We start from the raw sequence: 24613 nt of genomic DNA on the forward strand, positions 1-24613 counted from the left end.
CGCGACGCCTCCGAAGATGCGAGCAAAAAGAAAAGACGAAGATGAAGGCGGCAAACGCGCTCCTGTCCTTCTTGACAGCTGGCAGGGGCATCGCGCTGTTTTTAGCATACGCGACGTCTTCTGGCGTGTGTACACACGCACAAGAGCGGTTCCTGTGCTCAGCAAGAGCCTGTTTACAGGTAGGCGCTCGGACCCCCCCCCCCCTCCCAACGTTCCTAGGACGTTCTCTCACGGATTGTTTTTACGGCGACACGCGTACGTTCGGTGGCGTGAGTACCTGTAAGCTCTAGTCCCGACCTTCCTTGTAGCGTGAAGGAAGACCCCGATGGTGGTGATGGATCCCATTAAAAATACGGCATGGGTGCCCGCGGTAATCCGCGAAGGAAGGCGGCGTCACGGAAAGGACAGGTTTTTTTGGATTTGCGAGTGTGTCTTTTTTTTTTTCATAGTTCTTTGCGGGTGTTCTTGGATCATCCTCCTTCGCACGTGGACGCAACCATAGGAGTCGTTGACGTGCACATATCGTTTGGCTTCAGTTCGCGGTGCAGTTTAAAAGAGTCGTTTCCGTATGCGTTTCCCTAAGACTACTCGAAGGCGAAAGCCACTAACTTCTGCTTCCTTCTCAGACAATTGTATTAATGCTCCCCCCCCCCCCCCCCCCGTTTGAGTGCTTTCTGCACGTCACGCGGTTTTGCAGTGCTTCCGGGATCGGTCCACCTTTGCCCAAGCGACTGTCATGTGATTACGTCATCCTGTGATGTCCTAGTGACGTCATATATTCTGGCTACCTGCGATGTCGTGATCACGTCGCATGGTGCCGTCATCAGATGATATTTTGCACTACTTGTGTTGACACCGTACGCCGACGGCCACTCTTCGCGTTTGATGAGGCATCTATAAGGCTTTCGCCTTAAAAAAAGAAAGTTTTGACGCCTCATGCGGGAGTCAGAGGTATTCAGACGTCTTTTTTTAGTTTCTTTCACGGCGTTCCGGTCGCCAGTACAAAACTGCAAATGCAAAACTTGCCAACACGGAAGCACACATATACGTGAATATGTTTTCAGCAATTGGAGTACATATCTGTACTGGACAAGTGAAGATTCATTTCCTGGAAAGTGTTGTATATATTCTAACGCCCGTACGACAAAGCTAACTTTTGCGTACCGATTTAATAACGTGAGGGGAACTTGAATTTAGTGTATACATTTGGTTACCGCCCGTGTCGTAGTTTGTGTCTTATCTGTTTCCCTGCGTCCTTCATTAAGCGGTCAGCGCTTCACGCATTCAATAACTATTTCCAACGGGAAAAACATATAAAAATGATAAGTACTAGCTGTCGTGGTTATAATAGCTGAACAGCGCTTAACGTAGGGGCAGTCACGGTCTACACAGACCTCGATTGAACTGCACCAAAGGAGTTTCGCACCTTGCGTACATGAATTTTCGTGCGCTTTAGCTGTATTGGTAAACAGGTGCCGTTTAGGGAATTGCGATATTCGTTCGCTCGTTTATTTATTTATTTGGTTGCTTACGTACTTATTTATTGCATGCTGCCGACTCCATCAAGTCCATGCAGGGTGGGTGATATTAAGCAAAAGAAAACAATGAACGAAGCATAGGAACACAGTGAGTACAGCAGTGCGGATACAATTTTTACAAAGTCAAGACATTCCTGTCGTCACTGGTGCGCGGGAAAAAAGAAAAAGTATTTGAAAAGGTTAGTTCGAGCCAAATATAGGTGGTAAAAGGACTTTGCTGTTATGTCGTAATTTATATCCGGTGTGGGTAGTCCATCAATGTTGTCTTCTGTATATTTTATACAGTTTCATCATAGTAGGCCCTTGCGTGCCACTTACAACGCTAACCTATTAATCACCAACTGCCTTTCTTAATGGGGGCCTCTTACGTTCGCGAGCCGGGCCGCTAATCATGATTTGAGGAACAAAATGATCGAAAGAAATCAAAGGAAAACTTTTACTGATGACCGCGCTGCTGTAACTGTCTAGCTCGAGCAGCCGACGCTGAATAGTGGTAATCAGTGAATGAAAGGTCAGTAACGGACCGGGAGAGAGAGAGGGGATATGTAGGGGGACTACATATATACGCAGGAGGTCATAATATATCCACAAGGGTTGCAGTAAAAAAGTCACACTGTCCTTTATGCGTTCGCCTAAGACGACTCGAAGGAGAAAGCCATCTTGTTTTTTTGCTTGTCATTCGATTATATTGATCCCCCCCCCCTCCCGAAAGCTTTCTGCAACCAACGTGCTTGTGCACCGCCTCTGGGATCGGAGGCGTGGGGAGCTTCCTGCAGCTCACCTTGTTTTGCACTGCCTCCGGGATCGGCCCACCTTTGAGCAAGCAATGATGTCATGTGATGACGTCATCACATGAGTCATTTATATGACGCGATGATGACGCAACCAGTTTTGGCGACCTGTGATGACCTATGGTGTCGTCATCTCGTGATGATGATTTTTTGCCTCACTCATGTTGACGCCAACGCCGACGGTCACTTCCCGCGTTTGATGGGGGCATGGATGGATGGAAGCTATGAGCGTCCCTTTTATAACGGGGCGGTGACGTGCGCCACCAGGCGCGACGAGAATTTAGGGCTTAATAGCGCCACCTACTCCTTCTTGAAGCACCACTTCATAATGTCTAATAGATTGTTTGTGGAGTGATCGACCTCATCGTGGGAAGTCTGTAACCCCGCCCCGTCCACCGGCACTGTTATGCTTCACGGAAGGGCACCGCGCGTTGACAACTGTGTGCTCGCTTTTATCTTCTGCCGCCGTCACCGTTCCGCGAAACCGCCCAGCACGGGCGACTCGGCAGCAGTTCTTCAGAGAAGTCGGTTGCTTACCACGTCACAGCGGACCGCTGTGCACAGAAGGCGACGCTTCCCGGCTGTTCTGAGTCGCGTATGCTGCTATAGAGTGGCAAATGTTTCTAGTGCGAACAAAAATGGCGGCGCGCACTCGCAATCTCACTGACTCGTGCAAACTGACATCGAAAGACACAAATATCACAAATAAAGATCGAAGTTGCACAGAGAAGGCAAGGTAAATTCTGAGACGATCGTTTTGGAGGTGTACGTGCTCAATGCAGCTGCACATGTAAAGAAATCCTGCTTGAACGGAACATTAACAGAACATTGGGCGGAAGCCAGGGGAGTAACAAAGAAACTAGAAAAGTAGCTTAGGACCACCCAGCGTCAGTGGCGTAGCTAATGGTGGGGGGGGGGGGGGGGGGCGTCACACCTGGCCCGTGCCCCCCCCTCCCCCGAAATTTTCACAAAATGACACTCGATCCCACTTATCTGCCCAGACCCAATGTCGGATCAAGGAGATGCCCCCCCCCCCCCCCCACAGCCGAAAAAAATTTCTGCCTACGCCACTGCCCAGCGTGCGGTGGAACGAATAATGATAGGCGTAACTCTAAGGGATATGACAGCAGAACTGATCATAGAACAAACAGGGGTAGCTGATGTCCTAGATATTAAGAGAAAAAATGGGCATGGGCATGTCACGTCATCAGAAGGTTAGATAGCAGATGGTCAGTCAGAACGTCGGAGTGGATACCAAGAGATATTTCGGGCAAGGACGGCAAAGGGCTATAGGTGGAGCGACGGATTAAGAAATAGGGAAGCATAAAACTGGAATCGGCTGGCGCAGGAAAGCTCGGTTGGAGATCACCGGCAGAGGTCTTCGTCTTACAGTGGACATTCTGATGATGATGATGATGATAGTGCTCGTGGTGGTAATACACCTCTTCGCTGGAAGAGATGTATCTGCTTCGCATTAACTTTACGGCAGTGCCGTGTCGCGTAAGCTTACAATGAGAAATTTACAGTCATGTCTCGAAGAGGTCTACAAGATGTTTAAAAAACGTCTAGAAGACGTTCAGAAGACGTCGCGAAGTCAGATTTAGCTATAGGATGACGGAAGCCGTCAGGATCGGCAACCTCGCTCGTCAGCAAGCGATCTCTTCAAGCGGCCATAAATGCGCAGTGCGGCATCGATGAAGCTGCTGCGCACGACCACGATGCTATTACAGCGAGCCAACAGCGGTATAGCCTGAGTGCAAAACAACAGCAAAACAATAGGAGGTGGCACGCAGGCGTACAAGGGAGACTCGCGAGTAGATCGATTGACACAAGGCAGAGTGATTGACAGGCACTCGTTGTCGCTGTCCATCGCGACGAGATGATTACTTCCGCGGCACGACGCATGCGCCAGCCGAGGTCACCTCCAACCGAGCCACAACCGGCAGCCCCGGAAGGGCATCAAAAATACATACACTCATTATGGCAGAACCAACGTTTAACCCATCTAGGAACCCTTGTACACACTCATCTCGCTGCCTCATCATTTGAAAACCTGTTTTCAGTAAAATAGACCCCGTTTCCTTCCGATGCGAGGCTCCTGGCAAATCCTGTTGGTCACGTGACGAGACCTCTCCGGTAACATTGTTAGGCTGCATGCAGACGTTGTTTCGGAAAGGTGAGGATTGTCGAAACGAGAAGAAGCACGCTCGGAGAGTACAAAAAAAAAGAATAATTATACAAGGATAACAAAAGTTAGTAGGCAATAGTAACAATAGAGGAATGTACATTCGTTTCCTTGGTGTATTCTCGGATTCCTCCAGACACCTGAAAGATGAACTGACATTTAAGCGAGTTGGATTCTGTTGAACATATTGGGTGGATTCAGCGCGATACAGCGAGGACAGAGATGAAGGACAGAGGACAGATGGTCGGCGAACAGAGCAGACATAGAAACGTGCATGGTCAATGACGTCAATGACGTCATTGACGTCATTGACGTATGGTTATACGCACCTTCTGTGTTGTATTTTGACTGGTGCTTCAGCTGTCTACCGCAGCTACCGTAATATACAGTGCTTCATCTGTCTACCGTATGTAACCCTTATAAAATGTGTGACATTAATAGAATTGAGCCCGTTCATATAGAACTTTTTCGCCGTCTTCTCATTTGGCTCTGCGCGCTTTCTCACCGTCGCCACAATGACTCTCTGAAATCCTTGCACTCACTGTTTTATTCACAGAATTACTCATCTTCTAATATTTCTTTATCGCGTGCGAAACCCCTAGTCACAAGGAGCAGCAATGAGCTTAACTCATCGGTCTTCTTCGCTCGCACTAACATATTCAAGTGCAGTTTTTCCCTAGTATTGTACCTTGGAACGCTCTGCCCGGTACGACTCGCCGTTTGACAAACAAAGAATGGGCGGTTGCCATTGAGTGCGCCTTTTTAACTTTCTTCTTACTTTTTGTATTTTCTTTTTGCTCTGTGTTGTACATACAATATATTGTATTCTCCCACTCCTGCTATAGATCTGTGCTGCAGTATGTGTACATAAATAAATAAATAAATAAATAAATATGGATCGGTATCACGCGATCAATTTTTGGTTATTTTCGTGTGTATTCAGCGTTATGATCATACTTTTTTTCTATAACTTATCTTAATATGCCCCACAAGGATAGCAGATTGGGCAATGACAAAAGGATCCAAGCCGCGATAGGTAGCAGGGCGAGCGCGAACTTCCAACGTACGTTTATTCCGCGACTCCGAATACACGTTCGTGTTTACCCTGCAAACGACATGACAGAAATATCGCGCACTCGACGCGTGTTTATCAGGCATCCTTAGCAGCTCACTCGAAATGTGCCGATAGGTCAAGAAAAGCCGATTTCTTACTTGACGGTGCTAAAGACGGCGAGCTCACGCATGCATCGCCAAAAGCTGGGATAGCTTTCGCCTCGATTATCTCAGGAGTAAAAGTCAATTGGAAGTAAGCGCTCACGGTGTTCTTTTTATTTATTTATTTATTTATTTATTTATTTATTTATTTATTTATTTATTTATTTATTTATTGCTGCTGGCGGTGTGTAATATCTCACTTACACTGTCCGAGTCGCACTAACATGCCTAAACCTGCGAAACACATATGAATGAAAATATTAAAGAATGTTCCCTTCCCTACGTAAAAAAAAAAAAAAAAGACAGACATGCCGAAACCCGGGATCGAACCAGGGACCTTTAGATCTTCAGTCTAACGCTCTCCCAACTGAGCTATTTCGGCCGCACAGAGTCCATTGTCGCAGGCGCTGTAGCCATTCAGTTGAAGGACGCAAGAGTCGATGCAGCCGCGATAGCACGTGTTTCCTCGACGCGTCGTTAGTTACGTCATAATGGCCTTGGGACTTGACCGCCGCCCCGCTACCGCAGATGTTACGCGGGGCGTAGCAGTGCCGTTACAGCTATCCCTTTCAAGATTCCGCGTACACATTTCTGTACTATGTGTGTGCGGTGCGTGTGTGCACACACATACACACACTGGCTATCTCACAGTGAATCTCTTTGAGGGCAGTGCTTTCTTCTGCGGGTGGGAGCGTTGTCACGGGGAATTTTTCCCATTTCGCGGTCTTTCTTTATCAGCCGGAAAATATGAGCACTCAGTTAGTAAAATCCCGTCGAAACATGCGGGCACAATCAATCCCTGAAAAGCAGGGCAAAGAGTTAGAATCGCGCAATTAGTACGTTGCTAAAAATAGCCTACCCAGAAGTCACTTGAGCGTGCCTTGTGGACATAGGTGAGTACTTCTCGAGCTACAAAACTTACTACAATCAATTAAATCTCATTAACGAAAAAAATAGTAGTGGCTATTTGTACTGGGAACAATATGCACTTCGTTTTCTTAGCAACACTCTTCCTCTTGTGTTCATTTTTTTTTTTTTTTGAAATCTTGGTGGTGCAGAAGAACTCACACGAACGTGGGCCCTTTAGAAAAGAGCGATTCACGTATTTAGCTTTTCTCTTAATGTGCTCTCAATGGCTCCTGGCGCCTTACATACATCGCTTCTTTCGTGTCTTGTGTGTCAACGTTTGGAGGTTGCTTTATCGCATGATCCGGACTGCCCTGTTACTATACATACTTGGTCTAGATAAAAAATAACATTTATACATGTGTTTTTTCCAAGGGCAATTAAAGAATGGAATGAACTACTAAGTCCAGTCATCATACGTACCTTCCTCCATCAGCGTTTCTTACTGTTGCTTTAGAGCCACTTGTATCATCTGATGGGGATTGCGTCACACCATGCATTTTCTGCTTCTGATGTGCACAATATCAGTGTATTTCGCCTATGTCATCAACTCTATCGCCTTGCCAATTTTCTTTTGTCGATTTCTGTTATCAGTGCAGACAATGTGCGTGTACTCGCCTCTCTTAAGCACACGCTACGTTTATAATACTGCCTTGTCATTCCTTGCTCGACAAGTAGCACAACAGTCTATATTTTCTTGCAAATTATAGTTGTTTCCATTCCTGTAAAGGCATTCTTTCGGGTCGACAGTATAAATAAACAAATAAATACACAAACAAACAAACATAATAGATAAATGATCTAATTAGACTCTGGCACGACTCGCTGTTTCTTTTCTTTTTTTGTTTTTTTTTTCGACTAAACGGGCTTTTAAAAATTGTGGCCGCATGCCTGTCTGGGTCTAGTCCAATGAGTAATCCGCGGACATTCCTACATGAAGGAGGAGGGGCGGGGGAGGGGAACAAAACAAAATTTCGGGATAAATTAACGACAGCCAAACTTCACGCCTGCATTTTCGGCAATGCAGAAAGAAGGTCTCATCGGTCGAAACCCAAGCGGACCATAATCGAGAGCACGGAGCTTCCAATTACCAAAACGCTCCTCGGCCAGAGTGCTTGACCCCCAGCATTATTAGCCACCACTTCATTGCGTGATTGGTATTTTTCTATAGGCCAACTAGGGAGCCGAGGTGAGGAAATCAAAACACACACAAACATTTATCCAGGATTCTGACTATAGGGGGGATAGCGTGTTATATCTGTGTATGGAGGGTTTTTCGGCAATAATTTTAAGTTAGAGGGGGGGGGGTATCAACTACCGCGCATACACACACACACAAACGTGCATGAAGAGGATAGCCAAAAAAAAAATTAGGGAGGCGAGACCATGGCAGAGGTCTAATTTCAAGACTATGTACCCCGCAATTCTCCACGCCGTCACGTGACCACCCCGCCCAGCTTTTTCTAGCGGAAGCCTCGGGAATAAGCTCGGCACCCGTCGTCACGCCGCTGACATTACACGCGCGATATCGTACATTCTTTTTCTTTTTGTTTTTTTAAGGCACCTTGACCCGCACGCGCGACCCGCCGCCACTCCAGCGCCGAATGCGGCATGCGGTGCCGAAGTTCATTTTCAGCGTTCTCAGTTTCACGCGTGTGTAATTGGCGCCGCAACGGGCACCAGGGGTGGCGCTTTCCAAGTGTACGCTCACAAAGGCGCTGGAAGGGGGGGGAGGGGGTCGCACTGTAAGGAGAACCGGCAATTACGCTGAAACAGTGGGGCGCCACCACACCAACAGCCACTCTCCGTGCTCTCTCATCCCAACCGAGCACAGTCCTGTCGAAGAAACCCGCCGCGTGGTGTCATGACCTCCGCTACCGCTCTAGGGTGCCTCTTTATGCGTTTCATACATAAAACATAACATAATACGTACATAAAACATAATATAATACGTGCGACAAATCTTTACGAGTACCGACTTTTGTATTCATTTTGTTTCGGCTCCGACAATATCAAATCCTTCTTAAAACGTACGTCACGACTCGAATACAAAAAAAGTGACTCGCGAACTCGTAGCCAAGACAGGTGGTCCGTACCATACAGACGCACAAATTATCTTATGCAGTCACTACGACATAGCCTACCTTCGTTGTTAAATAATTGGAAGGGGAAAGATTTATTCCAAATACTTTGACTCGCAAACAAATTAGAGAGTACTTTTGTAAATCGGAATAAACATGTAAACGAAATCGTTACTACATTTTCGCATTTTCTGTTGTAATATCTATTTCGCTCTCAGTGTTTCAATGTACAAAGTATCGTCATATTGTTTGTGCATCATAGTCATCTTTGTAGCAGTGCTTTTCTTAGTGTTGTAAATACCACTGTTTCTGATGTATGACAATGCATTTTCACATTTCTTCTCACTAAATGTATTACATTTCTATGTTGTTTTTAAATACCATGTGTTTCTAGGAAAACACAAGTGTTATTCGACATGTTCCACTTTTTTTAGTTGGTTTAAAATGGTGTACTTGGATATATGCCAAACACGTGAATATATGCTTGTTTTAGTGTTACTGCTGCCATGTGAGGGCCTTCAGGTACACTCAAGCTGTATTGTGCAGCTTTTCGCCTGAAGGACCCCCAACAATTTCGTTGGAAAATAAAAGCATTTTTGATTTCTGGTACCGGCCATCGGGCAGCCAAATGGAAGAGGACGGGGGAACTTCCCTTGGCGAAAATGCTTTATTGTTTCGGTGGGTAAGAAAACACATGGTTAATATCTGTGCGTTTGCTATAGCCTTTGCGATTAGCTCCAGAAACGCGCTCTCGTGCGCTGCTCGCGGAGGCCACGTTGTTTGTAAACAGAGAAACAAGAAATGTTGTTCAAGTGTGTACCGCTTGCATAGCACAATGCAGGGCGAATTGGCCCGTATATAGCTTCTCTGAACATTCTCGAAACATCAAAACTTGCTAGAAATGCGGTGTTCATAGCTTTAGTACATGTACTGAACCGTAATAATAACTGTCGGGGTTTTACGTCCCGAAACCACGATACGGTTATGAGAGACGCCGTGGGGGGAGGGCTGCGGAAATTTCTACCATTGCAAATCAGTTCTGCTGAATCGTGCAAGGTAGCGGAAGGGTTACGAAAGAGAGAAAAAAAAGAGAAAATAGACAACCACCCGTTTGTAGCACAAAGCCACAAGGAAATCCAACGTGCACCTAAATTTAAGCACACGGGCATCTAGCCTTTGGCCTCCATCGAAAGACCTTCGTGTCAGCAGCAAAGCACCATAACCACAATCGTGGCGGTTGCATGAACTGAACCATAAGACATAAGACAGCCAGATACGAGGAGGTTAGCCATTTGTATCCGCAACGAAACTGCCAGTACGTTCGTTTTAGGAAGCGAGGAAATCTTAATCATAACCTCACCATTCGACTACACGGCCTCGCGAGTCTCCAGCTACGCGAATTTAGAGGAGTTACCGGTAGTTATCGCACCGTCCATTCAGCTTTCTCTTCTCATCTTATTGCGTCGATGCGAGGTCGCTGATGACATTGCCGTAACGTTACTCTGAATATGCTGCACGTAAGCCCGTAGGAATCCGGCTTTATAGTAGAGCCTGTGGGAGAGACGCAACAGCGCCTCACAATTTCTGGAATTTCCAAAACGACTGTTCATTACATAGTGGCACAATGACAGTGATATTGCGGAACTAAGTGTGTAGATGAGTAACGCAGAATTTCACTCATAATCGGTTTGTGGCACTAGCTGCGCAATTTCTCTCATCACGGCGGCTTGTCTTTTTTTTTTTCTTTTTTGTTAGTCATATTGAAGATGCCCCTTATGATGGCAGAAGACCAGATGTGCAGATCAGGGCAGTGATGGCATGCGCCGTAACCGTCGCTTCCTGGGGCGCCATGGTTTTTTTTTTTTTTCTTTTTGGCCTAAAGCTCAGGAGAACGGTCAGAAAGTGAGGCGACGATATCACGTGGACGCAGCATTAGATCTTGCTTGGAGTTAGTCTTCCGTTCGATCAACGCCAATGAAGCATTGCACGTTGCGAAACTGGTCACGTGGCAGCGCCCGAGCGACGAAGCTTTTCGACCTTCGCGATTGTGGGTTGTCGCTCAGAGGCAATCGCATACGGTGTGAGTTGCCAGGTGGCGGAGATTCCATATAATGATTCATTTTTTTAGAAACAGATGATCATCATCGCCTTTTAGAGCGAACAGGGGTTTAGAATATTCTCGCGTAAATATCGACGCAGATATTTTTTTCTAACTGTTGTCTCATTCCAACGTTGTTGAATTCGCTCAGATTCGGGTGATTCGAGGCGTGGTTTTTGAGCTATATTCGCCGGCTGTGTGGTGTAGCGATGATTCTTCTCTTCCTTCCCACGAGATGCCTGTTCTCGATCAGTTGGGAAATCACAGACGGCTGTGCACCCGCTGCGCCTGAGGGTATGCTGGGTAAACTGCATACGGTGGAAACCCAACGGCTGTTGCGGTCGCTTTCTGCGTGTTTTTACTTTCATTTAGGTTGCAGTGCATTTGGCGGGCGGCTGTCGTCGAGTTCAAACTCGGCGGAGCGCGCCCGCGATTGACCCGATTGGGTTTATCCAACGGAGACTTGGTCCTGGTTGGTTGCTCTCTGGCGTGGTGCCAGGATGCTTCCCAGGGGTCCGGAAGGAAGTCGCGCCGTAGGCACCAAGATTGCGGGTTGCCGCGAGTGCTATTCAGATATGCCACAGTTATGTAACGTACAAGTGTGTAAAATGTCTAACACGGCTAAAACAAGTCAAGCCATTTTCCTAATCGAATTAGGAAAATGTCTGGGGGTTCTGCTTTGTTTTCGTGTCATCTCTCCGGCGGCGAACAAGCAGCGACAACAATTCTACGCTACAATATATATCACCATCTTGAACGGCTCGCGATGAATACGGTGTCTGAAACGACGCATACATTTCTAAACTCTGTTTATCTATGCTGAAGTAAGTGGTTCTGTAAAAACTATATGTTTTTGCATCCTCCCCACCTCTTGTTTTTTTTTCGTGTTTTTTTAGCAATTCATTCACGTCTGTTTTCGCAGTAGTGAAACGAGGCGTTGCCTTTTTTCGGGGAGACTTTGTGAACGCGACGTCGATTTCTTTCGCCGACACGCATGCACCTAGGTGAACTCGGCCACAGGGAAAACGTGGCGTGTGCACCTTATACTATACGCGAACTCGTTCGACGAAATACCATGGCGCCGTCGAGCGCATGCAAAACTCTCGGTGCGGAAAGCGAGCGACTCGAGCGTGCATGAGCAACGGCTTGGCACGCATGCCTGTATCACTTGGTAACCCGTGTATGGATAGCAACCTGACGGAGTGAACGTCAGTCCAACCGTGCTGGATCGATGCCGTGAACGAAGCTTCACAAACAGCGCCTCTGTCAAAACAATCAGCGAACTTCCCATCAAGATGGACGCTTTAAACTTTATAGTGCATGCCATGGAATAAGCGATAGTATCACTGTTCTGTATGAAATTGCGCCTATTGAACAACAAACGCCAATAAAATATCCCCCTGCATAGACATGTGCCTTTGCGGGTATCATTCCCCAAGAAATAGCTTTCTGGCTCGAAGCGTTCGGCTATTCGCTTTCATTGACAATCAACCAACGTATGGTTTCTGTATTGGTATAGAGCAGCTCGTGGTACTTTGAAAAGTTGAGACGTCTAGTCTGATTTCCTTCGTTTTTTATGTTATTTTATTTCCTGCTTTTGTGAAGTAATCCCTCAACCAGCTTTCTGGAAGAGCCTGCACACATCGCACGCACAGCGATGTTGCTTTTGTTTCCCTTCCTTTTCCGACAGCCTCCTTCTGAATTAAGCGGCAAAAGAAAGAAAACGTGCCCTCTGTCGGCGTTGCCGTTGGAGGCTACTTTGCACCAAATTAGCTACTTCACGGCCACGTCTGGTGACGAAAACTTCAAGATGGCTGCGTGGCTACTTTCTGGCTACTTATTATGGCGCATTCACTAACCATTTTTCTTATTATTTGCAGACACAATAGCAAGCGTGTCTAATGACTATCCATTGTTTCCAAGTTTTTTTTTTTCTTTTTGACATGTTGGCCGATGCCCGCCCCGCGTCAGCGGGAAGGTGCGCACCGAGGTAACCCTGGGCGGCGAGAGATGGAGAAATTCCGCCTTTCTCACGGCGCATATGCGCCCTTTCTCTATATTGCTCGTGAAAGGCTGCGGTAGGTTTCCACGGGCTTTTGTTCTGCGAGCCTGGTTCACCCCGCGAAGCTCCAACTCCCCCCTCCCCCGCTTACAAAACGGTACAGTAGAGCAGAGGAAACTGAAGAAAAAAAAAGTATGGTTCATCCCTCCGTCATAGGAATCTCTATAACACGAAAGTAAAACGTGTCTTTACATAAATAGTTCAATGTTTATTGTTCATTGATACGTGATAGCTTGCACAATGTCTACTGGTGTTTGGTAGCCATAACACCGTTTAATGTGGATGCACCCATGTTGACTCTTGGTGGCACATCTCCATCCCGACGACGAATGTTCATGATCAATGATTAAACAAACCTTTGTGGTAGCTGTAGTAGTTAACGGTGGGAGCGTAATCAGAGAAAGCGATGTGACAGCCAGAAGAGCGTCGCTGATTGGACGCAGAGCTTGGGCTGAGATCACCATCTCGCAGCATGTTGAAGAGTTATTGAAGACCAGCGCTAGTCCTGTTTGCTTCTATACTATTTCGTCCGTCGTTTACCCGTGCGCGCTGCACTTTACGCATGATGCAGAGGTACCAACTCGCTCAAGTTTCTATATTACTGAACAGGGTGTCGGAACGAAATGTTTTTCGTTTCGGTTTTAGTTTCGTTCCATCACAAAAAGTTCCGTTTCGTTTCTGTTCCGGAACGAAAAAAAAAATGTTCCGTAACGGTTCGTAACGGTTTTTTTTTTGTATACAAAAGTTTGAAGTAGCGGTAATCATAAAAAACATTGGATGTGCGATGTAGTTACTTGCCCTCCTCTTAAGAAAGTGGGACAAGGGTAAAACACGTTCTTCAGAGGAGTGGGAGTAACTGTAGCACGAATTCCTACCAACTTTCACAAAGCAGTATTAATTTCAAAGTCATAGTACTTATTTATTTTCTCAAAAGACAAATACGACTTTTTTTTAGTGGGCTCAGTGCTTTGTGTCAAGCGAGTGAGCACGATCTCAGAAGCAGCACGTCACTGAATGTACTCTCTGATGACCGAGACCGCTGTTCTGATAAAAGTATCGCCAGGCCTGCGCGGAACACGCAGCACAGTCACAGCGAAAGCTGGAAGAGCGGACTTTGTAGAACCCGTTGTAGATTCTCTTGGGGCAACTAATACAAGTACACATGCAAGGTACCCACTACGCCATAAATCATCGTAATTTTTCTCAAGTAGCGAAGTTCCCACTATGCAATTTTTCGTCATTTTTCAGAGAATCGTGGTACCCGCTACACATCTGTAAGGCCTGTGCACTTTGTGCTGTGGCTGATGACGATGAGGAATTATGGCTGAGCACTTTGCAGTGGGCGAGAAGCAGTGTTGCGGAATGGGAGCCTCCATACTATTCCTGTTCCATTCCGGGGAATTAGGACTTGCCGCTATTCCATTCCTTTCAATTCCTCGGAAAGAAAAAAACTTATCCCATTCCCACTCCGGGAATGGTCGGGCAGTTCAATTCCATTCCTGTAATTCCTCAAAGTAGGAAGGGCATCTTGATAGTTTTATCGAGTTAAGAATGAACGCCCCATAAAGCTGATGCTATCAGATGCATTAAGAACTGCAAAAGTACGCAAAACACGTTACCAAGGTCGAGGGATAGTAGCTTGGTGATATCTCGTGCAGTACAACCACTGTACTAATTCCCATAGGGGCAGTTCTTCCACTACCTATAGTATTTGCATGGTCAGCACGTTTTAACGAATAGTGATATTTTAATAATGTTTAAGCTTAAATGTGGTAATGCTAAAATGACGCCATAGCGTATTTTTATGCTGAAAAAAAGTAGTATTCAAGAAGACTAAGCAGTTTTACCACGCGTCTGGAGCGGTCGTGAATATGGAGAAAACTAAGATTTGGCTAATGGGGAACAAAACCCTCTAGATCTGCTGGTATTAGTTCTAACAGTGCACCGCTCGGGCACCTTGTGCCTTTGCATCGAATACGGAACACTCACTGGGCCACACTGCTCGTCAGCACTGATGGTTGTCAAGCGCGCCTCGCGAACATGGATAGGGTGAGGAGAACTTTCTGTGTTCGTCTGTGCGCAGGTATGCAGTGTCTTCCTTGTCGCAAAGGTTATTTACGTGTGTCAGGTACTAAACTGCTCGTGAGATAAAGATCAGGCTGTGCATAGAGTATTCGCCACTTTCGTGTGGGGGTATCAATGCGAACCAACGCGCAGGGGTAGTTTGTTTCTCCCTTCAGTACCTGCTGGGATAATGCATTTGTTTGTACCCTAACTTATGCCTCTGTTTGTAGTAGGCCCGTTGCTTATAAATGTACTGTGCTTGTAATCAGCCAAGCCATTTTAAAAATACTGCTTTATTGTTAAATTCGAGGCTGACTTATTAATGTTTGAAGTTTGAAAAACAGCACGTAGACGAAAACGTGCTCTATTTTCGTAAAAAGACGTAATTCCATTCCCATTCCATTGCGTGTAAAAGGCGCTTATTTCCATTCCCATTCCATTCCTCCAAGCGTTATCCCCATTCCATTCCGGGATCGCGAAAATGTGGAATGATTCCGGAGTCATTCCAATTCAGGAGTGGCAACTCCGCAACACTGGTGGGAAGCATTAAACCACACACTCTTTGCGCTATTAGCATTGTGTGATGGCTGGTTGTTATTTTACTCTTCTGCCACGCTATATTACATATTTAACACGATTCCTTGCCCGACATGACGCCTGTATAGAGTATCTTTGCGAAGGAGTTACAAGCACCAGCATGGCATTGTGGTGGAAGACCCGACTGCCACGCAGAGGGCGCGGGTTAAAATCACATCCGACCCTAGAAATTTGTTTCTCATTCATTTTTTTCTTATTTCACGCGATAACAGTCACGGACACCTGCGGCGGCGGACAACTATGGCGCAAAAATCGGCTGTTGTGATCGCATAATAGCTTTCGCTGTAACAAACTTCAGCGCCGACAATGCCCTCTCCACTTTGGCCTGCGTTACAGGTGTGCAAAAGTCCACTTGCGTTAATATAGACATCTCTGGTTGCCACTGTTTTCGTTTTTCGCACAATTTCAACATATGTTTGCTTTGGAATTCCTGCCTGAGGTACGCGCTAATATTGTACCCTGAGATATGCTCACATTGCACGAGCTCAGTTGTTCCGGATCGCGAAGTTTTCTCGTGAACCGAAAAACCGTTGAAAAAATTTCGGTTTCACTCCGGAACGAAATAATAGATAAAGTTTCGGTTACGTTTTCGTTGCGGTCAAAAATATCGTTTTTTTTTTCGTTTTTCGTTTTCGGTTGTCGTTCCGTTCCGACACCCTGTTACTGAATACCACAGCCGGACTAGCGGGAAACGCAACGCGCTATGCTTGCAGCTTCAATAATTATTCTTGTGTGGTCATCTTTGTGGTTTATCAGTCACGGTTGTGTTGCCAAACTGTACTTTGCACCCACACCTGCTGACATGTTGCGCCAAAAAACCATCGTTCCCGTTACGTACGTTGCACGCATGCTCACGCAATCTGTTTGTTAACTGTGTCAGTTTGTTAACTCAGTTAACTGTGTCAGTAGCGTTGTCTACAAGATCCCACTGTCATGCGGCGGTTGTTATATCGGACAAACCACGAGATGTCTAAATGACAGATTGCGTGAGCATGCGTGCAACGTACATAACGGGAACGATGTTTTTTTTGGCGCGACATGTCCACAGGTGGGGGTGCAAAGTACAGTTTGGCAACACAACCATGCTTGATAAACATAAAGATGACCGCACAAGAATAATTATTGAAGCTGCAAAGTGCGTGATCACCTATTTTGTGCCAGCAAACCCTCAATCGCCCTGTCAGATAGGGAACTCGTGTGTTTGGAAAGCGGCACATGCCGCAGAGGTTAACTATTTTCTGCAAGTCAATGCAGGCTATAGTCAGGTGTGGCAGTGATATCTTTTATTTTTTATCGTTTGTATTTTCTTCACTGTGTTCTCTTATCGGCTGTTCTTGCGATACTTCTATCTGTCGGTGTATATATGTCAATGCTGTCGAAATAAACGTTCAGTTGATGCACTTGTCCTTGTCTTCCTAGAAAGAGAGAGAGATAAAAGCGAAGGAAAGGCAGGGAGGTTAACCAGGTTGTACCCGGTTTGCTACCCTACACGGGGGAAGGGGGAAGGGGAGAAAAAGAATAGAGAGAATGAGGAGGAAAGAGGGAACAAGTAATACGCGCACACACATCAGTGTTCACCGCATACACACAGACAGTCGCAACTGAGAAATATTTGACATCGGTTCCTCTGCGAGATGTTAAAAAAGGCTTGCAAGGACTGGCTCCAAGTAATCGAGAACTTGCAGAGCGCACTGAGCTGACGGAGTTGTCATTCCGTTGAGGAGAGTGCGCATAGTGGTCATGAGAGACCGCAACACAGCGAGGACTTGTAGGTTCTTGTCGTGGCAATCATCTGTGGACGATGAAGCACACGGCGGGGCATTCTGCATCGGTTCTTTATGAGTGCGCAGTGGTGGCAGCGAGGGCCACGCGACACCCGCCGCCGCTTTCAAAGCTTCTGCGTCTTCCCGGCTCTCCAATTGTGATGCATTGGGCGGTGGTGGTGGCGGCAGTGGTGGTAGCTGTCGCCTAAGGGAAGTCTGACGATCTGTCCGAGTAGGAGATGGCGTTGTCCGTCCAGATTGGGTAGCAGTAGTTTTAGACCTTCGTCGCCGACGCGAGCGTCGTTGTCTATTTCTCACCACATCAGCAGCCTCTTTGTGCGTCGAGCCGTCCCGCACCATCTGTTTCATGACGCTCCATTCTTTTTTCACTAATGGACAGTCCCTTGATGAGGCTTCGTGTGATCCATGGCAGTTGGTACATTTCAGGGCAGTTGCTCGGCAGGATTCCGCATTGTGTGGCTCTGCACAGCGGGGGCAAATCGCCACGTTCCTGCAAACTCCGCTGACATGACCCATTTTTTGACATTTACGGCACTGGAGTGGTCTTGGTGTAAACGGACGGACCGCGTGACGAAAGTGTCCTACCTTCACGTGGGATGGCAATATGTCACCTTTGAAGACAATCTTTACGCAACGCGAGTTGCCAATACGTGAGACTTGGACGATGTTGCTATGGTCACTAACTTCCTTAATGAGCATTGGAAGGTCGCCACAAGGAATGGAGATGTCGACATCGTATATGACACCTACCACCATGTCCTTGTTAAGTGGAAGGTGAGCTCGAACCTTAATACCGTCGAAGTCTGTAACCCTGGTCAGAGCAAGCAGAGATGCCTGATGTATAACGTCGATAGCCAAGACATTCTTGCGGGGGTTGACTCGAACATCCTTGATTTCGTTTGGAGCCAGAGACTCGAGTTCCCTCGAGATGGTCTGCCGATTCAGGTGTCTCAGATTGTGCGATGGCGTAACAGGTACAAATAAGACGGTGTAGTTCATTGAAGCCTCCTTCGGCTTCACTGTAGATGCGGTTGAAGCTGGTGAAGCACCCATAGATCTTCGTTTTGGTTTACGACTGTTAACAGGCTTGAATTCATCGTCGGAATCGTCACTGCTTGCCGAATACAGTTCGGTGGACTCACTGTCGGCGTCGCTGAGTTCGCTGTTCCGTTTCCTCGAGGGGCCCGCCGACGGCGGAGGCATGCCTGGAGGGTGTGAAGGCCAGTCAACTTCCAGTGTAGCCAAATAAGATACCGATGGCTACGCGAGGAACATGAAAAATCACCAAAAACTGTCACCCGGTAAACAAAGCGCTGTGCAAGACGCGCACTTCGTCGTCGTCCCTTGTCTTCCTAAGTCCCCGTATAAGTTACGCACTCGTATTTCTAAGTAGCACGTGTTAGCTAGTTAGAACCGGAACTCTGAGCCTTCAAAACTTACGTGCGCGATGTTGTGTGGTGACGGCCAACTCAGATTATAGGATGTCGCGGCGTGCGTATCACGCGCCTTCACTCTGCCTCTAGCTGCTCACTCCGCGTTACACGACACGCACAGCGGTCAGAGCCTCCGCTGAGCTTCATGGTCAAGTGTTGTTTTGCGTCAGGTCTGCGCGAAACAACAGCAGAGCCACATTATCACACTTTCTCGTGCGACCGGCTGAAGAGAACGCGGGTACTTCGCTTATCCAACACGCTCGCAACGACCCATATCCAGCGCTCTCGCCTTTCTGCTTCGTGCGACAACCATGGAAATCGGTATAACTGAACGTTGTTACTCAGTCCTTTACGTCTGTGGCAATTCACAACGCAACAGTAAGGTCGAGGCGTTTCTTCGTAGCGTGCGGCGCGGTCTCGCCTGCTGCTGCTTTCGCCGTCGTTCTGGCGAGTGATCCAGCTAGCAGTTCATGCCGGTTCGGTGGCGCGTCCGACTAGCGGAGGGATATTCACAGCTCTCTTTCTGAGTGTTAAATGGGCAAACACATGCAATATTGAGCTCAATCGTTGTTTCGGCACTCGCTAGTTTGACCTGGTCCCACAGCAAGCTGTGCGAGGGGTCGGTCTTTGTACTACCTAGTACTGCTCCGACAGGGGGTGCCACGCGTCTTACGAAACTCCAGAGTCTGACGGCTATAAAAGGCGCGTTTGTAAAGCCTCCAGTGTGTGTGACCGTGGCGCAGTTCAATAAAAAAAAAGTGGCCGTGGCGCAGTGGATAGCGTGCCCGTCATCTGATGACTTTTGCGGACCGAGAGGTCGTGCGATCGACTCCCGCTGGTAGAACTTTTGTTCTTCGAATTTTTCTTTGGCATCTGATCGCGTGCATTTTTTGGACGTCATTTCCGTGACGGCAATACGTCACTGAAGTCTTGGTGGACTCCGGCATAAAATACTTTTGTGTTAAAAATGCGGATTGTGCACATGTAGGCAAACGCGTGGCAAGCACGCAGCTCACGCTGCCCACCATATAACTAGCCAGCATTATAAACTAGCTACTCGCTAGTTTATAATGCTGGCGTACGGCGCGTGTGTTCTCGTGACAACATGACAAATACAGAGACCCGCAACGAAATGAAGTTCACATTTAATCAGATTTCACTATTTGAAGCCGGACTGGGGTTATGGTAACATTAGCAATCAAATGTTCTCTGGCACGGACTTCATATCTACCGTAGACAAGCAATGTGGAGGTGCACTGAGCTTATATTAATTTATTCGTTTGTCTGCAACCTATTTGTGGCTATTCTATGCTGATTCAAATTATCCTCAATAACAAAAATTGCGGTAGCTACGCGCTACCATAGAGGAGGCTATGGCAGTGCGAAGACTGTGGAAACAGCGGACCTGGTGGCCTTGCCCTCCCCTTACCCTCATCCTCACTTCCCTTTCCCGCCCCTTGCTATACAGAACTATGCTGTGTTTTACCCTCTTCCTTCCTCCTTTCTCTACTCATCACCCTCACTTCAGTTTCCCACCTACTTGCTATACTATACTATACTATACTATACTATACTATACTACTATACTATACTATACTATACTACTATACTATACTATACTATACTATACATGGCTATGCTATGATTTCTTTCTCTCAATCTTTTACTCGTTCTCTCGCCCATAGCAACGCAATCACGTGGTTCCCGTAAATGCTTGAGACTGTTGGGGTGTAGTTACGACGCTCGCCTTCGGACCGTGGGTATCCGGGTTCGAATACCGCCTCTCAAAGAAATTTATTTTGTTTTATTTATTTTTTCTCCACATCTCATCTAGCTCTCATTTCCTTTCTCGAACGCGTTGCTAGATGGCGCACTCGTCGAAGCCAGGCGCAGTTGTACCAAGTGGTTGCTAGGCTACACGCAGTGACGTCAGAGCTAGGCGCAGTTTCAGCGAACGATCCAGCGCGGAACCGCGAGCTTAAAGGGACCGACAACTGGTCACAACGTGATTAGACCCTGGTAAAAATGAAAAGACAGTGAGATATAGTGACAGATTCCAGCACCTTTTTCGCGTAGTGAGTAGGATTTATATCTTTAAATCGTGATTAAAAGTAACAAAATCCGGTATGTCGCGCAGCCTAGCGGAATAGCCTTCAAGCTGGATTATGGAGTCGATCACCTTTTGCTGCAAGTAGTCACGTAGCCTGATGCTGTCATGCGCGTCATAATTAGTCCTGAAAATTAGAGTATGTATTTTATTATCTAATCCCCGCTCTATTTTGTGATGCTTACGAGGTAAAAGGAGTTGCACGGTGAGAAGCGGCGCTGCCTTCGCGGTAGCCGGTGGAACATGTCGAGCCGCGGCGCATGCGCGCGGAGTGCACGCATGCGCAGCAAACCGCCGCTCTCGAACACGAACCGCTCTCGCGATCACTGTTTGCAGCATGGTTTGTCACTTGTGTTTGCGACTTAATCATATTCGCCGCAGATAGAAAAAGTCTGATTAAATATGTTTGACGGCGTTTTCCACGTTACCGTTCCGTGATTGGACGCTCTCACCGGTAAGCTTTCCGTTGCGCTAAAGAAAATGGGAACCACAAAAATTGGTTGTCGGTCCTTTAAAGAGCTCCGCTATTAAAAAAAAACATATTCACAATATCACTTCTGTTATGTGTGGCTACAAATTCCGCGCTAACATTGAATAGCGTGACTACTTCTGGCTGCATTTAGCTTGCGTTCTGGCTCCTTTTCAATTCTGTCCAACGGCAACCCTGCCCCCAGTATACACGCATCTCGGCCAGCCGCCTAAGCAGAACAAGGCTGCTTCCCTAACGACGAAAAGCATCGATAGTTTCGTGATACGTAGGCCTCGAAGCGAACCATGCGCAGGTCGTGACCCTGGTCGCTCGATGGCCTATTCGGAGGGCGCCAAAAAGGGGCGGGCTACCCGGACTCCCCCGTGGGGCCATGGCAATTTGGGGGCGCTGCGTGCCAAAGGGGGCGCCGATGGGGGCAGCTGTTGGGGCACCCTCAGTCCGGTGGCGGCGGCGGCGTCGTTATAAAATTATCGAACCCTGCAAACACCTTCCAGCGTGGTGGCAGCTAATGGGCAAGCCCCCGCTAGCCACGGCTTATACATAATACGAGCCAATCTGCGCCACTTACTAATTTTCTTTATTTCCTGTTTCTTTAGCTTTCGCTAATCTGCTATCAACGTGATGATGATAGCTTCTGTGCGCACTCATCGCGTTTCTGCACTATACAACTGCCGCCAAACGGCTCATCACTTTCACGCCTTCCACTTCGCGCGTGAGGTTTCGGTCCATTTTTCCTTTCCTTTTCGCTAGGTGCTCACGTTATATGTGCTGGCTCCTGCCCGCCCCTTCGCGTCGCCTCTTCTTTGAAGATTGAAACTCTTCGAACAGTTTGACCCCAGTGGCGGTGGGATCAAATGGCTGAACCCGCGGCATGACCCGGCACGCGGGGATGTTGACGTGGCGTAAGGTGAGGAGGTTCGAGGGAGGTAATTATTGCGAAACACGAGACGGCGGAGGATCTCGCCAGCACAGCAAGGAATCTTACGCGTGGAGGTGCCTTCCCTCCACCCCTGCGTGTGTGACGACAACACGAGGGTCGCGTTACGTCATTGTCGTCATATACGGTTGTTTGCAGGGACGCGCGCATGCACCACTTAATATCTTAGATCAACTTATTTCGCGCTTACTGGTGAGCTGTTCTTGTTCTTTTTCGGAGAAAGAGCGCGTTTTATGAGTCTGACAGTTCACAGTGGTTACGCGCCTACATTTTTTGTTGCTTTTTTTTCCAATATAGCAGGCGACGCAGTTGATTGTACTTGACTTTGAATGACGACGCTGATGTGTTATGACAACCGATAGCCAGCTTTGATCATTTTAGCAACATTTTGCGAGCGCTAGCCAACAACAGCCAATATTTAGCTAAAGTTAGCCAACACCTGAATGAATGGACATGTGGCATTTGCCACATGTTCATTTAGCCAGCGATTTAGCCAGCGATCAACAGACACCACTGCCCAGTGCTAAAAGGTGCTGGTAGTATGAACGTAAATACTGTAGTTGAAGTCACGTGACTTAGAGAGGGGCTCTGTAGGCGGCACTACCTTCGGAATCTGCACATATTTTTCTTCAAAAGTCGGACATCGTCTTACCGCGTCACTGAATGCAGGTGGAGGAGGGTGACATTGCCCCCAAGAAAAACAAAACTAAAGCTGATTTAATTTATGCCGAAGCCAACTGGTATACCGAGAGGACGTTAGGAAAAAATTTCCGAAGCTTGCACTAAGCACTAAGCCGCGCAAGCTTTGAAACAGAGAAACTGGACGATCCTGAAGGCTAATCTGGTTGTTTCGAGGTTGTTTCTATAGGCCTTAGCTAGGTGATGAGGGTTCTTTCTAGAATGCTTCTAGATCGTTGCTAGGCTTTAGCTAGGTGATGCTAAGTTGTTTCTACGTTGATTCTCAGCGCTGTTAGGCCACACAGTCACAGACACGACACGGATGTCCAAACTCCAGAGGCAGAAACTCGCGCTGAAACCGAGCGTTCACACCTCTCATAGATCTACGGGCGTTGGAGCAAGCCTTCCATCGCTTCGGGGTCTTCTCGCAGCCGTCGCAGCCTTTGCATTTCCCGTTCCCTCGTGTTGTGCTAACTGTTGCCTTCTTCCTTTTTAGTGGATCAGGGGTGAGTAGTGGGACTTACCAAATTTCTGTGGCACATACCCGTTTCCTGGGCTGACTGTTGTCTTCTTCATGTTTAGTGGACCAGTGGTAAGCAACGGGATTTACGCAATTCCTGTGGCACATACCTGATAGGCCACACAGGTCAGACCCTACAGGGTAGGCCGCACAAATTACGGCTGCCTTAGACAATTTCGCTGTTAAAGCTTGATTCTCCTTCTCGGTCAGAAAGCAGCACTGCCAGATAGGTCACCGCCTGTCGTTTCCCTTCGAGAGCAGCACTTACGAGCAACACCTCTTCGCGAATTCGCTCATTGGACACCGTGTGGGAGTGCTTGCTTCAGAATACGAGGGCTCTTTCTGGCATGGGTAGCGATTCTGACAGCCTGCTTATAGGTGTGACAAGGAAGACCTGTGTATTATTGTGTCCGAAAACACCCGGCTGCATATACTCTTTAGCGCTACAACTGTTCATGGGTAAATTCTATCAAATCCCAATGCTGGGCATTTACCGCATAGTGAAGAGGGACGAAACACGCAGCAGAAATCTTTGTAAATCTGCAGGTCGAATTCACAAAGATTTAAATTCGCAAGTGTTTTCTTATATTGGCCGGCTACCTTCGCTAATTGGTTCTTTTAGCAGTGCTGGTTTAATATGATAATTGTGATATTACGCCCCAAAACCGCGATACGATTATGAGGTACACCATGGTGGAGGGCTCCGGAAATTTCGACCACCTGGGGTTCTCTAACGTGCGCACGGGCCTCGAGCATTTTCGCCTCCATCGAAAATGCAGCCGCCGCGGCCGGAAGTCGATTCCGCCGTCCTCGTGCCAACAGTCAAGCACCATAATCCCTAGACCATCGCGGCGCGTGAGTGCCGGCAAAATCTATACCTTAAACGATAAGTACGCCAATACCGTGCCGTAGTGGTCGGCACGCAGTAATTTTGATCAGTAAGACCTGTATTGGCCAAACTCATCATCTCATCACGTTACCGTACGCATGCACGTCTCAGTTGACTCGCGCAGCTAAAACATCTTGGGATTGAGGTGCGCTTACACTGAACAGCCGTAATACGGCAGCATGCATTTTGTGAATACCAACTCTGAAACTGAATTAATAAATCTTACAGTTTGTATTTA

General features: G+C 47.3%; 1 protein-coding gene and 1 non-coding gene across 2 annotated transcripts in view; both read right to left on the bottom strand.

The window, feature by feature from the left end:
- The window catches only part of LOC119399331 (heparan sulfate glucosamine 3-O-sulfotransferase 6), a 98265-nt gene that overhangs the window by 52677 nt on the left and 20975 nt on the right, over positions 1-24613 (bottom strand). The window lies entirely within an intron of this gene.
- Trnaf-gaa (transfer RNA phenylalanine (anticodon GAA)) lies at positions 6039-6111 on the bottom strand. The gene has a single exon. It is a non-coding gene; the product is annotated as a tRNA-Phe (tRNA).

This window comes from Rhipicephalus sanguineus, chromosome 7, assembly GCF_013339695.2.
Source record: "Rhipicephalus sanguineus isolate Rsan-2018 chromosome 7, BIME_Rsan_1.4, whole genome shotgun sequence".
Lineage (NCBI taxonomy): Eukaryota > Metazoa > Arthropoda > Arachnida > Ixodida > Ixodidae > Rhipicephalus > Rhipicephalus sanguineus.